Here is a 15,378-nt window from a genome sequence, read left to right on the forward strand (position 1 = left end):
ATGCTTTGAAAAATGACATTGGTCTTTTTGAGAATGAAATGACATGCTTTGACTCCTCATTGTTCATGGATTATTCTCTTGTAAAGGATAATGACTTATTTGACCATAACATGATTATTGAAAGTGAAGTATCTGGTGGAATGTTTTGTAACATTGAACATGTAGCCACTTTTGAGGACTACATGGTGTTTGAAAATCCATTATGGAGTGATGACGTCATTCCCTATGATGGAGATCTTTCCTTTGGGAATGATTATACGTTTATGGGGAAAGAGTGTTTTGAAAAGAAAAGTGATTCTTGTTTACAAATTGGTACTTCTTCCTTGTGCGTTCAAACTCATAACTGCAAGCTACATCTTATTCTTAAACCTAGTAATGAGGCTACATTTGAGGACACCATAGATGAAGTCGTTTTGAGTGACACCTTTCTTTACTATCTATTTGCATATGATGACATTCATGTTATTGTTGGGAGTTCATTTGATGTTTGGCAGGGTCCTATTGGGGTACTTCGTTGTTGCCTTGCCAGTGATATGTGGGTATCGTTTCATTTTGACCCCGGTGAAGTCTTCACTTTGCGTGAATGGTATCATTTTGCAATTGAGGATCATTTATGTCTTATGCCAACTTGGTATCTTGAAACCATTGGCTCATTTAGAATGTCCTCATTTCTTGATCTTCGGGATAGCCAAGTCCTTAGTGCTCTACTTGAGAGCTTACTTTTCATGAAAATAGCTGATAATTGACTATATCACAAATTTGTGCTTACATGGCATGGTTGTAGATTGGTCCACCCTAGCACTAACCCTCATCCTTTGAGGACTTGGTTTTTGTTTGTCTCCTTTATGGTGTTGCAAGGTTTAGATTCGAGGACGAATTCTTTTCAAGAAGGGGAGAATGATGCAAGCCGAGTTGCCTCAAGGACATTTCAAGGACCGTCCCAGGGAGTCCACATGTGGATGATAGCATGGGAGGACGGATTGGAGATGGATAAGCATTGAAGTAGCCAAATGAGTGACAGATGCCTATGATTGCAAAATAGGCTACTTCATAAATTCAAAACTTTCATCTTTTCCCAAGAAAGACTAGCCAAACAAGGCCCTTACTTCATTAAGGGTAGTTATGTAATAGCATAGTTGTCTTCATTAGCTTTCTAGTATAAATAGTAGGTCTTTTATTTCATCATGGAGCTTTTGATGAATTGATGAATATTTTGAGTAATTTAAGGTTATCTCTAGAAAGAGAAACTTGTGAGAGGCCTTTGGTAGGCTCTTGTTGATTATTGTTTGTGAGAAGATTGGTTGCTTGGGAATTCAATTCCCTTGAGGTCAACACATAAGAGATTTGGTGCTTGTTTATCTAATCAATTGTGGGTTTTGACTAATCTAGAGTCTTAGTTCTCAATTGTTAGCTTTCTTGTGTCAATCTATCTATCTTTTCTTTTCCTTTTGTTTATCTTCCTAATTTCTCGTTTCCGCGTTTCCGTTCTTATAGCAGGTTTCAATTTTGAGTTGCAATAATATTCCAAACTTTTATTTGTAATCAATGAAGAGGGTATTTGAAGAGCTAAGGGTTAATTCAGAAATTTCGAGAGCTATTAAGTTGATCAATTTTATAATATAAGAGAATTTTTTCGAGTTTTTTTTCGCATATTTGAGTGCATTCCCTTTTATTATATTAGTAACGTTGTCAAATTTTAGTTGGTTATGGAAAGCAATAGATTTTTTTTTTGATTCTTTGCGCCCCCCTCCATAATTTTCAGTAAGAAAGATAAATGACAGAGAGTAACAGGATTTGAAAGCATACATCGTGTATTGAATTACTCCCTCCGTCTCAATTTAAGTGTCAGTTTGACTAGGCACGAAATATAAGAGAGACTTTTGAATCTGGTGGTTCTAAATTAAAAATGTGTATAATATACTAAAATGTCATTTGAATCTTATGGTTATAAACTTGTCATACAGGATATTTGAATTGTCAACTTACTAAATATAGAAAGAAACAATATTTTTGGAACAAATCAAAAAGAAAAGCAAAACACCTAAATTGAGACAGAAGAAGTAGTAGCGTACACATCTTGGTTTGTACATGAGCTTGGAGTCTAAGTCATGGGGCTTCCAAGTACAAAGATATGGGAGAGAAGCTTCACCAGCTCACTTACGTGAAGACAAAAGATCTAAGAAGTTGTAAATTCTACGTTTGAAAGAAATTGATGAGTAGGAAAATTAGAGATATGGTTGGAATGCTTCAACTAATTATATTTGGTTTCTACTTCCAACTACATTATAGAACTTATGGCATTGATAAGCACAGCTTACTACTAGTAAGAAATGAATTTGGACATTTAGTTGAACTTCATTCAAATTTCAATTTTTACTCATTCCATAATTATGGTTCTGAGTTGTGACAATTGATCACGAGTTCCGTGAACTTTAGAATCATAATTAGTTAACTTAATCGCGCTTCGCGCAGTAATAAAACACGTCACTAAATTTTAAAATATTAAATTATTCTGTAAAAACAAAAATTCTTAAATGGAGTATTCTTTTTTATCTATTCTAAAAGGTTAATAAAGGTGAAATTATTGTTTAATGTTTCTTTAAAAAGCATTTTAAAGGGAGAAAACAATCAAGAAAGATCGATCATTTTACGTGCATATGTTAATAAATTTGAAAACATTGTTTTTAACTTTGTACATTTGATAGTACGTGATATAAATATCAAGAAGTTTCCCTATCATTAGTGAATTAAACTTTGAAGCTTTCATAATTTTCTCTTAATTCGAAATTTAAAATTTAAAAATAAAGAAGAATGAAATCCCCCCCCCCCCCCCCCCCCTTTTTTTTTTTCTCTTCATTCTTTCCGTGCTTGCTTCCCTATATTGCTATTCATTCACCTCAATTGAGTTTAACATTAGAATCACTAACATGAATTAAAGAAGAGTAGCTCGTTGAGAAAGGATACCAGAGGACAAATAGGTAATTAAAAGAAGCAACACAAGGACTCGGAACTAACATAAGATATTAACTCAATTTACATACGCCATTATTAGAGAAAACTATTCCCATTCCAAGACAACACCACATCAATTATAAATTGAATTCAAAAAGAAACGGAGGGAGATAAAGAAGTGGAAGAGGGGAAGTAATTGACCGAATAAAGGAAACGGTCCTTGGATTTTTAAACTGAAGCTGTTAGTAACATAAAACCCTTTAGTTAAGCAATTATAATACGAAAATCCTTTAACATTGCATTAACTTTTGTAGCAATGACTAATATATATTGTGCTAGTTTTTCCAAAAAATAAAATTACTAAATAATTTTAATTTTAATTTATTAGAGTTCATAGTATATATATTAAGATATTGTTATATTATTTACGAAATATCTGTAGAATTAGTAACGTGAAAGTTTAGCGATAGTTATGTTATTTGTCAACTATAGATTTTAAACTTTTGATAAACATATCATATACGAAACTTGCTTGTATATTTTATATGGAAAAAGTAATTCTAACAAAAATTAATTTTTTTCATTCAGATGACATTTTCAAGAAATCATTAGAACCCAATTATGTGAAACTTGCCGTATAACCTATTAAAATAAGAATGCCTCCCTCTTTTTACACTATTCTTTCTCTTAAATAGATATCATACTTCATTTTACAACAAACTTTTGTGAAAACTCTTCATTAATAAATTTGTTCAAGAAATGGATATTACATTTTCCCTCTAATCCTTTTCCATTTAGAAGAAATTTTCAATCAAGAAAGGACTGAGGGTCAATTATAGAGCTTAAACTGAAAAAAAAAAAAGTATAAATAGAAGTAGGTAATACCTTGCTAGTTGTTCTGCTGGAATGATAATGGATGTTGCTATCTCCATAGTGCCAGTATTTGTAACCACTTCATGCAAACATCAGATGGTAAAAATGAAACATGATAAAAATAGTATAATAATTGCTTGTTATGTAAGAGTTCGGAAAGTATAATACATGTAAGTATATGTAAATTAAAGCAGTAAATACTTTCATATTGAAACTCCATTTCTCATGATCATTTTAATGTACCGAAGGACTTGCATTTGTTTAATTTTAACATCACATTTGAACAGGCATCAATTACAGGAAGCAATTGGGCACATGATGACATAACAACTCCTTAATATGAAATTACTACTGTAAATTGGTATTCACCTACCAGCTACATGTCAATTGTTATTTATATTAGAAAACACTAAACGTGAATACGAGAAGATAGCGACGTCAAATAATATGGGAAGATAGGGAGGTGGAAAAGTGTGTAACTGATATGACATTATAATGTTCATTGAAATTCAATAAATAGGTTAAAATATGTTAAAAATTTAAGAAAGAATACCAAATAACCGATATGTAATTCAATGACTTTATTGATTAAATAAGGTAGAATATGATTAATTATTAATTAGAAGAAAATGAGGGAAAGATAGAGAAAATCTCAAAAAAAGTAGAAAAAAGATAAACACAATTCTTGGTCATAGAGATGTGCCACATCACCTAGTCTATGTCTCGCTTTATATTATATATAGATATAGATTTATTTTCACCACATATACTTAACATATTATTGGTACACCTTTTTCTTCTACGAATAATTACCAAGGTAAACACTATTAAATACAGAACAAACATTGAAATTAGAAAGGTAAGAAATTGGAATTTAGACGAAAAAATGATTTTGTAAATCTACAGTCATGAGTACAAAAGTTTTGAACTTTCTATATTCATTCATATGACTTTAGCATAAGCACCGACATGATTATTTGTATTTATGCACTTACTGTTACTCCCAAATTGTGTGAAGCCATTCTTCAACGATTACCCATATTATTGGCAGATAATTAGTAATTTCAACAACAACAAAAAATACCTTAATGTAACAGAGACAATATGCAAATATATATAAAATTTGTATATTTACTGAAAAAGAATAGATGGCTTTTTATACAATAAATCAAATAAAGGCATTAATATTAGGTCCTACACTTAGTTTCAAACATTTTTTTTCCGATTAGATGATGACATTTGATTTAATATAAATGATTTTTTTATAAAATCAACATGCTAATAAGCATAAATTTACTTGAAAAACAGGGAAAGACATACAAAAAAGAAAAGAAAAATAAGAACAAACTGCGTATTTATTAGCCTCAGACATCTCTTTGAGTGCATCTACAGGAACAAAAGCAAAGAAAATGAAAATTCAAAACATTACAACCAATAAGCACATTCAAAATAAATACAAAGCAAGTAGGCGCAAAGTGAAAGACTATTTCCACTAACAAAACCAAAAAAGGGTAAAATAAAGCCACGTTGATAGGGTTAGTGTAAAAGGTGATACTGAGACAATAAAAATGATGCTGCTAAATGGACCAAAGTAATTATCATAATCAACTAAGTTTGGTGTGAAACAAAAATATCCAAGTTCTATTTTCAATTGACATATATTGAAACAATATCTTCAGATGAAAGAAAAAGTTGCTGTACAAGAAAAGAAAAGAGAATAAAATTTTGTGGCGTTTCACTCCGATAGATAATCAACATCTAAATTGCACTTTATTCCTAAAAAGTGTGTTGCTAAATATACATATATATAGCACTTGCAATATGCAAAATTTATGTAATGCATTAATACTGCTACATAATGCATGAATAGGAATTAATTGTCATTAAGGCCATGTTATAGTGCTCCTACGTAGGTTGACATAATGCATGAATAGGAATTAATTGTCATTAAGGTCATGTTATAGCGCTCCAGCGTGGGTTGTTTTAGGCTAAACGGTAGATTGGACTTTATTGCAAAGTTTTATCATAAAGACAGCCTTGATGCTTACTGCTACGTGGTTAATTTTAATATTCATTTTATAAGGCTTTTATTAATTCATTTACTTAGTAGATTATGTACAAAATGAACCAAAATTTTTAAAAAAGGGAGAAAAAAGATAACTAAGAATAGTGGTCATAGAGAGGTGTCACATCACCTTGTCTATGCCTAACTTTATATTATGTATAGATATAGATTTTGTTTGATGAGATGGATATCTCAATGCAATTAGCTTTTGAACGTACGTAAGAATTATGTATGGGAGAGGTGTTTATTTTCATCATAGATTGAACCTTATATTTATCATGTGTTTAACTTATTTGCTTTTGAAGTACATATAAAACTTAATGAACACGTCATTTGAAAATTAGGAGAAAAGTGATTGAATTAAAATGAACATATGACATAGTCCTTTCCCAAAATTTCACGTGTACTCCTTACGAACCTCGCCCTTTACAAGAAGCGTTTCTCCTCTCCCAGCCTCTTCCTCTTTCAACATTTTATTTGTTGAGTTGTAAGAACGATTTCATTTAAAAGTTTAAATTAGTTTAGTTTTGAGAATTAGAGAATTGTCTCATTATACTTATATTGTGTCCTTGTTATTCTTTTTCCCGGATTAAGCACATGAGGATATACTGTTTGAAAATTTTGAATCCAAAATCTTTATCTACTCTAATATCATATTGGGTTTTATGAACAGGCACAACTAGAAGGAAGTTGGAATTTTTACACTGTATATCCGTTCATCAATTAATAGTAAAAAGTATGTATTTTCTGTATATTATTGTATATTACGCCATTACATAATTAATGTATGTTTTTGTATATTTGGCTAGTGGGTATAATTATTTTTGACATAGAGGCTAGATGTGCCAAAGATATGCAATATGCTACAAGAAACATGTGTTTTGAAATTGTATATGATTAGAAAATGTAGGGTTGATAATAATGCCGTATTGCCTATAAATCCTCAAACCGAAGAGCAAAGGAAAAAGATAACCCTGAATTAAACAGATTAGATCATAACCAATACTTTGTCCATAGAAATTCGTACAAATTGAAACATGAGTTGTTTATTACAGTAATTATTATAATATAGATCGAGTAATATGTTTTGATCGTTTGTAACATAAGTTGTGCATCACCATTGAAGATTATGGTGAGGTGATAAATATTAAACGTATAATCTAATATTTATATCTATCTATCTATCTATCTACATTTATTAGAAGCACAAATAATTTTCGCTAAATATTGAACGACGAAAATATCCTCTAAATATTTGTCGACTTTTATGTCCTTAATTATTTACATAACTTTATAACATTAATGTACAAAAACGTAAATTACTTCATTAGTTGTATTCTCCAAATCAAAATATAAAATGGAGTAAGACTATTCATAATCAAAATCTCATAAAAAGCAAATTCGTAAATATAGGAAGTCCCGGAGACTCCTTTCAGTAAGACTATTGGTAATCAAATTCTTGGAAGCAGACTCCAAGGTTGGAGATGTAGTTTTTCATATTTCAAAGTTCAATATTGTAATCAAATTTTCAATAAAATTAATAGTGATCACTAAGAGTTTTATTTGATTTGAAGCTCTATATTTACAGTAATAAAGGTCACATAACAAATACAAGGAAATTATAATTTGTGTCGTTAAAGATTTAATTCTTTCTTTAATTTATATTATTATATAATTTCTTATTGGATATAATTGTAAAGTTTGGAATTTTACTTATACTAAGATTTTGAAATCAAAACCGTAATTTTTGTCCACTTAGAATTTTACTAAATCACCGTTACTAGAGACGCTTACTATAGGTAATTTGCAATTGGCTCTAATTATCTAATTCTATAAATAAAACATTTTGCTTATAGAGTCTGATAGTATAAGATCACTATCTCTTACGTATTTAATGCGAATTTTACAATATAATTCATGCTAGATCAAATTCTGCTCTATCAAGTAATGCTGGTAAGTTGTTCTCATCTAATGGATCGTTTCATCATCTCTCAATTTTACTGCTTTATAACTATTTTTTAGATTTGATTATCATATTCTAACTGACTCCATTCTTTAAACTTTTGGATTCTAATATATCAGTTATTATTGATGCTTACTTCTTATAATTTAGATGATCTAATTGTAATTGTTTATTATGAATGTTTATAGTTTATACATTATTACTGAAACTATTTAGAGGCCTCATTCTCATGAGCTGAATTTTCTTATATTATTTTCAAATCTAGTGTTGGACCGCTACAACAAAAAATTTGAACTGGCTAAGAACTCCGTCGTTAAATTGTTCGTTGCTAAAATATTTTTATTTAATAACCCGTTGCTAAATGGTATTAGCGACGGATTTTGTTGGTTAGCTACAGAATTTGTCAATGCTAATTTATGTTTTCTTAGTAGTGGACTAAATATGACTAAATATTGATCGACGAAAATATCCTTAGAATGTTGATTGACTTTTATGCCCTTCAAAAAATAATCAGAGTGTTGGATGAAATCGTAACATTAACTCATTAAGTGCCTAAAATATAGGAGTTTGAGACCAACTAATAGTGGTAGAATTTTTTAAAGACATAACGTGATGCGAAATTCCATCCACAGATGATAACGTCCAAATACACTCCTCAAAGAGAAAGTGTACACGGTCGTATGCAATATATTTACCCAACTATGAGTCGGGGTCGATCCCACAGGGAACAATGTGCTAGGCGATTAAGAAAGTAAGGAACTTTCACCAACTACGCTAAAGCCAAACGATAGATAATATTTTGGTTTTTGTTTGAGAAAATTATAACTAATGCGGAAATGTAAACTAACCTAGAAAGCGAGTAAAATGATCAATGGCCACAAGCATGGATAATAGGAGATTACACTCAAGTAACGATCCAACGTATTTTACGATTTTATAACTAAGAGCGGATTTGTGTTGATAGATAATGATATCTAAAATCTCATTGAAAGTCTTCCAACCAAATCAATGAATTTCACTCTAAGCTTTTCCAAGCCTTAAAGTGTGATATTAGGTACAATCAATTTAACCTCAAGTAACTATCCTCTTCCGAGCTCAAGTTATTAGATGAGTTTAATGACCCAAATTCTTGTTAATTAATCTTTCCCAACCTAGATTTCCTCTTCCAAGCTCAATCTAAGTAAATGGGTGAGTCCTAGGGTTAGCTACTCCCTTTGGAAACATTCAAGAATGAGATTAATTAAATCAACAAAGACCCACTTCAATAGCAATAAAAATCATTCAATACATAAGCAAAACAAGAGTTTTAATCCAAACTTTAATCAAGAATAGTTTCACAATCAAGATTCAAGTAATGGAATAAATACTACACACTTAGATATGCAATACAAAACAAGGAATTGAAGAAAGGATTAAGAAATATCTCATTGAAGTGCTTCCAATCTTCTCCTCCAATATTGTAGAAAAACCCTAGCCTCCAAAACTTGCAAAATGACCAAAGATAGAAAATGTTTTGCCCTAGCCTCTCTTTTGTAGCTCCCCCCAATTTTTCCAAGTCCAAAAAATGTCAAAATCTGCCCCCATATTTCTGTTTTTGCAATTCTGCCCGTTTTTGCAAAACTGTCCACTTTTGACAGTTTTGCAAATCTGTCCCGTTTTTGCAAAACTGTCCAGTTTTGACAGTTTTGCAAAATGGTCCAGTTTGACCTCTTTTTGACTTTCTCTTCACTTGGTTTCTTCCGATCACTCATTTCAGCTACTTGGCTTGTTTTGCTCTATTTTGCTCTATTTTGGTCTGTTTTGCTCCGTTATGCTCTCCGGGCATCTTTTCCTACAAAACAACATAAAAACACAAAAAGTAACAACAAAAGTGCTTAAGGAGTCACAAAATCTTAAGGAATTAGCGTCGAATATCGCGTAATTTCACGACTCATCAACACCCCCAACTTAAAGTCTTTGCTTGTCCTCAAGCAAACTAAAACAAAAATCCCAATGAGGATCCATTTTAAGCACAAAAACATGACTTTGGTTGGTACCAATAATTAGGCTACAAGCATGTGAAGCTTCAACGAAATAACTCCCTCGTTTCAAAATACAATTTCAAGAATGCATTAGAGATTTAAAATAATCAAGCAACAACACTCAAGTCTCAATAAGTGACTCAAAACCACTAGTTTGTTAGATATGCTCAATTGACTCAACTTGAAATTTTTGAACATCACCACTCTATCGTAATCCATATGCCCTCACAAGAAAGAAAGTCCCAAAATCACAATATTCACAGCAACGACACAAGGGACAAATACACAAAAGTCGCTCACACTCAACAAAGAAGTTCTAGTGCTAACAAATATCACACCATAAGCTTGCCCTTATTTTCGTTTATCACTAACTCAAAAACATTCGGTTGGAGATCACATAGGCGCTTTTTAAGCTTGTAATGTAGGCTTAGAGAAGGGTAGGATAAGTATTTGGGATACAAGTGACTACGCCCTCCTTGAACACTACACATACTTTATGTCCACTTTCCTCTTCATTTCGAAATATCACTCCTTCCTTTGCATACCAGTTTCCCCAATTATTCACACTTCCTTTATAAAGTTTCAAAATATAATGTGCTAGCACATTCCACCCCCAACTATAAATATTGCAGTGTCCTCACTGCACATAATCAAAACAAAACAGAGAAAAAGAAAAAAAATTTTTTTTTTTTTTTTTTACACACTGGCACGACCTGCGACCCCACATGCGAATCGCATGTCTGAAATGCGAGTCGCAGGTCATGCCACCTGCAATTTTTTTTTTTTTTTTTTTAAGATACATTTTTTTGCACAAAAAGTTTGCAACCTTTTTGTATTTTCAAATTTTCTTCTTTTCTTTTGATTTTTTCACAACACCAACCTTCACCACTCTCAAGCAACACTAACACCCCCAACTTAGGCTTTTGGCCTCAAATTCACAATTTCATGTTCAAGGAGGGAAAGGTTCAAAAGAGAGACTTTTCATCGAACAGGGTAAAGGCTTGTAATGGAGCAATCAAAGAAAAGGTCATAAGCTCAAATGAGGTTACTAGTGATATTATTTATGCAATGGTAGGCTAGAAAGGCTAAAGAGGTTTTTTTTCACAAAGATAGCCCAAGGTCATCTCTCCAACCAACATAATCAAAATTAGCATTGAACGACTAACCGGGCAAGTTCTAGATGATAAAAGTAAACACAAGATTTATTCAACAAACACTCACACACATGGCATATGAACTAGTCAAGATGGATCAATTTCACTTCCCAAGCAAGAACAACTAGTTCAATATCTCATAATCCAAAGTCAATACACTAGTAGGTAGAGAGTCACAAAATGAGCCAAAAAGTTGTCATAAAGATCATTCTTTCCTATGCACCTTGCTTTTTAACTTTCACAACAATTTGGAGAGGTATTCACATTTCAATTTCACATGCAAGAGACTAACTCTATTAGTACCAAACAAGCCAAGAGTTTTCACATTTTTCCTCAAAGGAGAACCTACACCTAAACTTACAAGACTAATGAAAGAAGCTAAGAAAGAAGATAAAATAATAAGAGTGACTAATCCACAACATGTCAAAAGAACAAAATTTTTAGAAATTTTGAACAAATTTCAAAATATAATGCGCTACCACGTGCCACCCCCAACTATAAACATTGCAGTGTCCTCGCTGCACATAATCAAAACAAAACATAAAAATATTGGAAAAAAAAAAAAGTTTTTTTTTTTTTTTTTTTTTTTTTTGCTTACTGTCACCACCTGCGACCCCACCTGCGAGTCGCAGGTGATGTCACCAATTTTTTTTTTTTTTTTTTGTCACCATGTGCGACGTGACCTGCGATTCACAGGTATGACCTGCGAATCGCAGGTTATGACACCAGAAAAAAAAAATTCGCAGCTTTTACTGGTTTTGGGGGCTGTCCGAATATCCGACATGCTCAAAACAACTCCAAAAATTCTGAAACTTTGCAGATTAGTCAAAAACCATAAACTAAACTATTCTAAAAAATAAAATTTCACAAACGATTTAAAACTTTTAAAACGATGGGTTACCTCCCACCAAGCGCTTGATTTAACGTCGCGGCACGACGGTTACCTTTACCACTTTTCCTTCCATTTGGAAGATATGAATTTGCGCCCCAGCTTTGAATCAAGATTCCGATGATGCTCGTGAGGCGGTGGTAGGAAGTCAAAGAGGCCAACCCTCAGGTGTCGCATTTTGTACTTCTTGGCCCGTAAGTGAGGCATGCCATTTTGTCTTCTTGGCATAGCAAACTTCAATATGAAAACGCTTTCTTCTTCATCTCCAAAATTCTCCATTGGCTTGGTTAGTTCAACTTCCATATCATCAACCAAGCACAATGTTGAAAAATGGTTAGAATGTGGTCCAGCGCGCTCAAATTCCAAATTTGCATGAGTTTTGACATCCTCACCAAAAAATGAACTAGAGTCTTCAAAAATTATATTATGAACTCTTTTATGCAACTCTAGTATCATTTCTTTAACTTCGGCATCATTCACTAATTTTGGGTTGGTAGGTTGGCAATTCGCCATTAGCTCATCAAAATTAATCTTGACCTCTTCTTCATTGGAAACCAACTCAAAACTACAATCCATGGCCCTTTGATATTGAGCATCACATGCCTCAATCTTTGCATTCAATTCGGCCTCCAATTTTTGGATAGTAATTTCAAGTAGCTCCACTTCTTGACTTTGCTCAACATGCATTTTCAGAAATTCTTCCATCATCCGTGAAATGCCTTCACGGTGATTTCCATAGGCTTCAAGTTGTTGAGCTTGATTCATTAGCCAATCTTGGCTCAAAATTTCCATTTTGTCAAGATTTTCTTCATTGTGAGAGTCGTCCAACTCTTGTAAAAATCCATCCATGGTGAGATATACATTTTGGATAGTTTCATCATCTCCATGTTGAACTTCTTCCCACAATCTGGTCAAGACTTGCCCATAGTTTTTGTTCCTCCCCATTATGCTTTTCAAAATTTCCTCAACTTCTTCTTTTTGAGAATTGGAGATTTCTTCTTCAAGATTTTGCTCTTCTTCTTCAAGTTGAACCACTTCTTCAATTTCACAACTTTCGTTGTGGTCACACGAATTTTTGGGCTCATCTTGTAAACTTGAAATCTCTTCTTCAACCATTTCATTTTGAGGAGTTGACACTTCCATGACAATTGAGGAATTGGCATCCTCCAATGAATCATTCATTCTTTTCATGGCTTCTCCATTTTCTAAAACGGATTGTTGGAGGAGCTTTCGCTCTTCCTCCATTTTAGCTTCTCGATCTAAGTATGTTTGGAGCATTGCCATGATGCCTTCATATCCGGCACTTTGTCCTTCACTTGTCATGTTGTTGGCCCTGTCAAACTCAAAAGCACAGCTCGCATTTTCGTTAGAACAACTTGGGGGAGGGGAAGTAAAATAATTGGGACAATCACCCCAATGTCCACCTTGGCCACCACATACATTACAAATACTCTCATCATAGGATTGAGACGGTGCACACATCTCTCTCCCGGGAACATATTCACAATCTTGCCAAAAGTGGGGTCCTTCACAATATGGACATGGGTCATCAAAATATGGATTGCAACCATCAAACCCATTTTCGTTTTCATTCCAAGATGCCATGTTTTTTTTTTTTTTTAAATTTATTTTAGCAAAAGCAAAAACTGGACAGTTTTGCAGTTTTGCAAAAACTGATCAGTTTTTTTTTTTATTTTTTTATTTTTTATAAAGCAATGAAAGTTTGAACCAAAGCAAGTTAGCTTAAATCCCAAACTAACTCAAATACGCCAAATTGTTCCCCGGCAACGGCGCCATTTTTGATAACGTCCAAATACACTCCTCAAAGAGAAAGTGTACACGGTCGTATGCAATATATTTACCCAACTATGAGTCGGGGTCGATCCCACAGGGAACAATGTGCTAGGCGATTAAGAAAGTAAGGAACTTTCACCAACTACGCTAAAGCCAAACGATAGATAATATTTTGGTTTTTGTTTGAGAAAATTATAACTAATGCGGAAATGTAAACTAACCTAGAAAGCGAGTAAAATGATCAATGGCCACAAGCATGGATAATAGGAGATTACACTCAAGTAACGATCCAACGTATTTTACGATTTTATAACTAAGAGCGGATTTGTGTTGATAGATAATGATATCTAAAATCTCATTGAAAGTCTTCCAACCAAATCAATGAATTTCACTCTAAGCTTTTCCAAGCCTTAAAGTGTGATATTAGGTACAATCAATTTAACCTCAAGTAACTATCCTCTTCCGAGCTCAAGTTATTAGATGAGTTTAATGACCCAAATTCTTGTTAATTAATCTTTCCCAACCTAGATTTCCTCTTCCAAGCTCAATCTAAGTAAATGGGTGAGTCCTAGGGTTAGCTACTCCCTTTGGAAACATTCAAGAATGAGATTAATTAAATCAACAAAGACCCACTTCAATAGCAATAAAAATCATTCAATACATAAGCAAAACAAGAGTTTTAATCCAAACTTTAATCAAGAATAGTTTCACAATCAAGATTCAAGTAATGGAATAAATACTACACACTTAGATATGCAATACAAAACAAGGAATTGAAGAAAGGATTAAGAAATATCTCATTGAAGTGCTTCCAATCTTCTCCTCCAATATTGTAGAAAAACCCTAGCCTCCAAAACTTGCAAAATGACCAAAGATAGAAAATGTTTTGCCCTAGCCTCTCTTTTGTAGCTCCCCCCAATTTTTCCAAGTCCAAAAAATGTCAAAATCTGCCCCCATATTTCTGTTTTTGCAATTCTGCCCGTTTTTGCAAAACTGTCCACTTTTGACAGTTTTGCAAATCTGTCCCGTTTTTGCAAAACTGTCCAGTTTTGACAGTTTTGCAAAATGGTCCAGTTTGACCTCTTTTTGACTTTCTCTTCACTTGGTTTCTTCCGATCACTCATTTCAGCTACTTGGCTTGTTTTGCTCTATTTTGCTCTATTTTGGTCTGTTTTGCTCCGTTATGCTCTCCGGGCATCTTTTCCTACAAAACAACATAAAAACACAAAAAGTAACAACAAAAGTGCTTAAGGAGTCACAAAAGCTTAAGGAATTAGCGTCGAATATCGCGTAATTTCACGACTCATCAACAGACTAATTCATTTGGAAGATAACAATGGTCAATTAGAAGGACTTTGCATGAACTTCAAGATTGTGTAATTATTTTTTCACTCTTAGTTGACTACTACTTGTAGACTTAAGAGTCTAAAAGATCTATTAGAGATTGGTATGTTGGAAATAGTCGTGTAAGAGGCGCAGGAGAGCAAGTAACAACCGATCCTTGCAAGAGCAGTTTGCACGATTGTCCTTATTCTGGGGTGGTCTTTAATTTTTTTCCCATTAAATCGCCGGTCTTTATTTTTTGTATTTCGCCTAAAAATTCGGGAGCCGCTCAGTCAAAAATTAAAATAAAAAAAAAAACCAGAGTTTGGGATTCGCAAGGCAAA

Source organism: Lycium barbarum, chromosome 1 (genome assembly GCF_019175385.1).
Source record: "Lycium barbarum isolate Lr01 chromosome 1, ASM1917538v2, whole genome shotgun sequence".
NCBI classification, from domain to species: Eukaryota; Viridiplantae; Streptophyta; class Magnoliopsida; order Solanales; family Solanaceae; genus Lycium; species Lycium barbarum.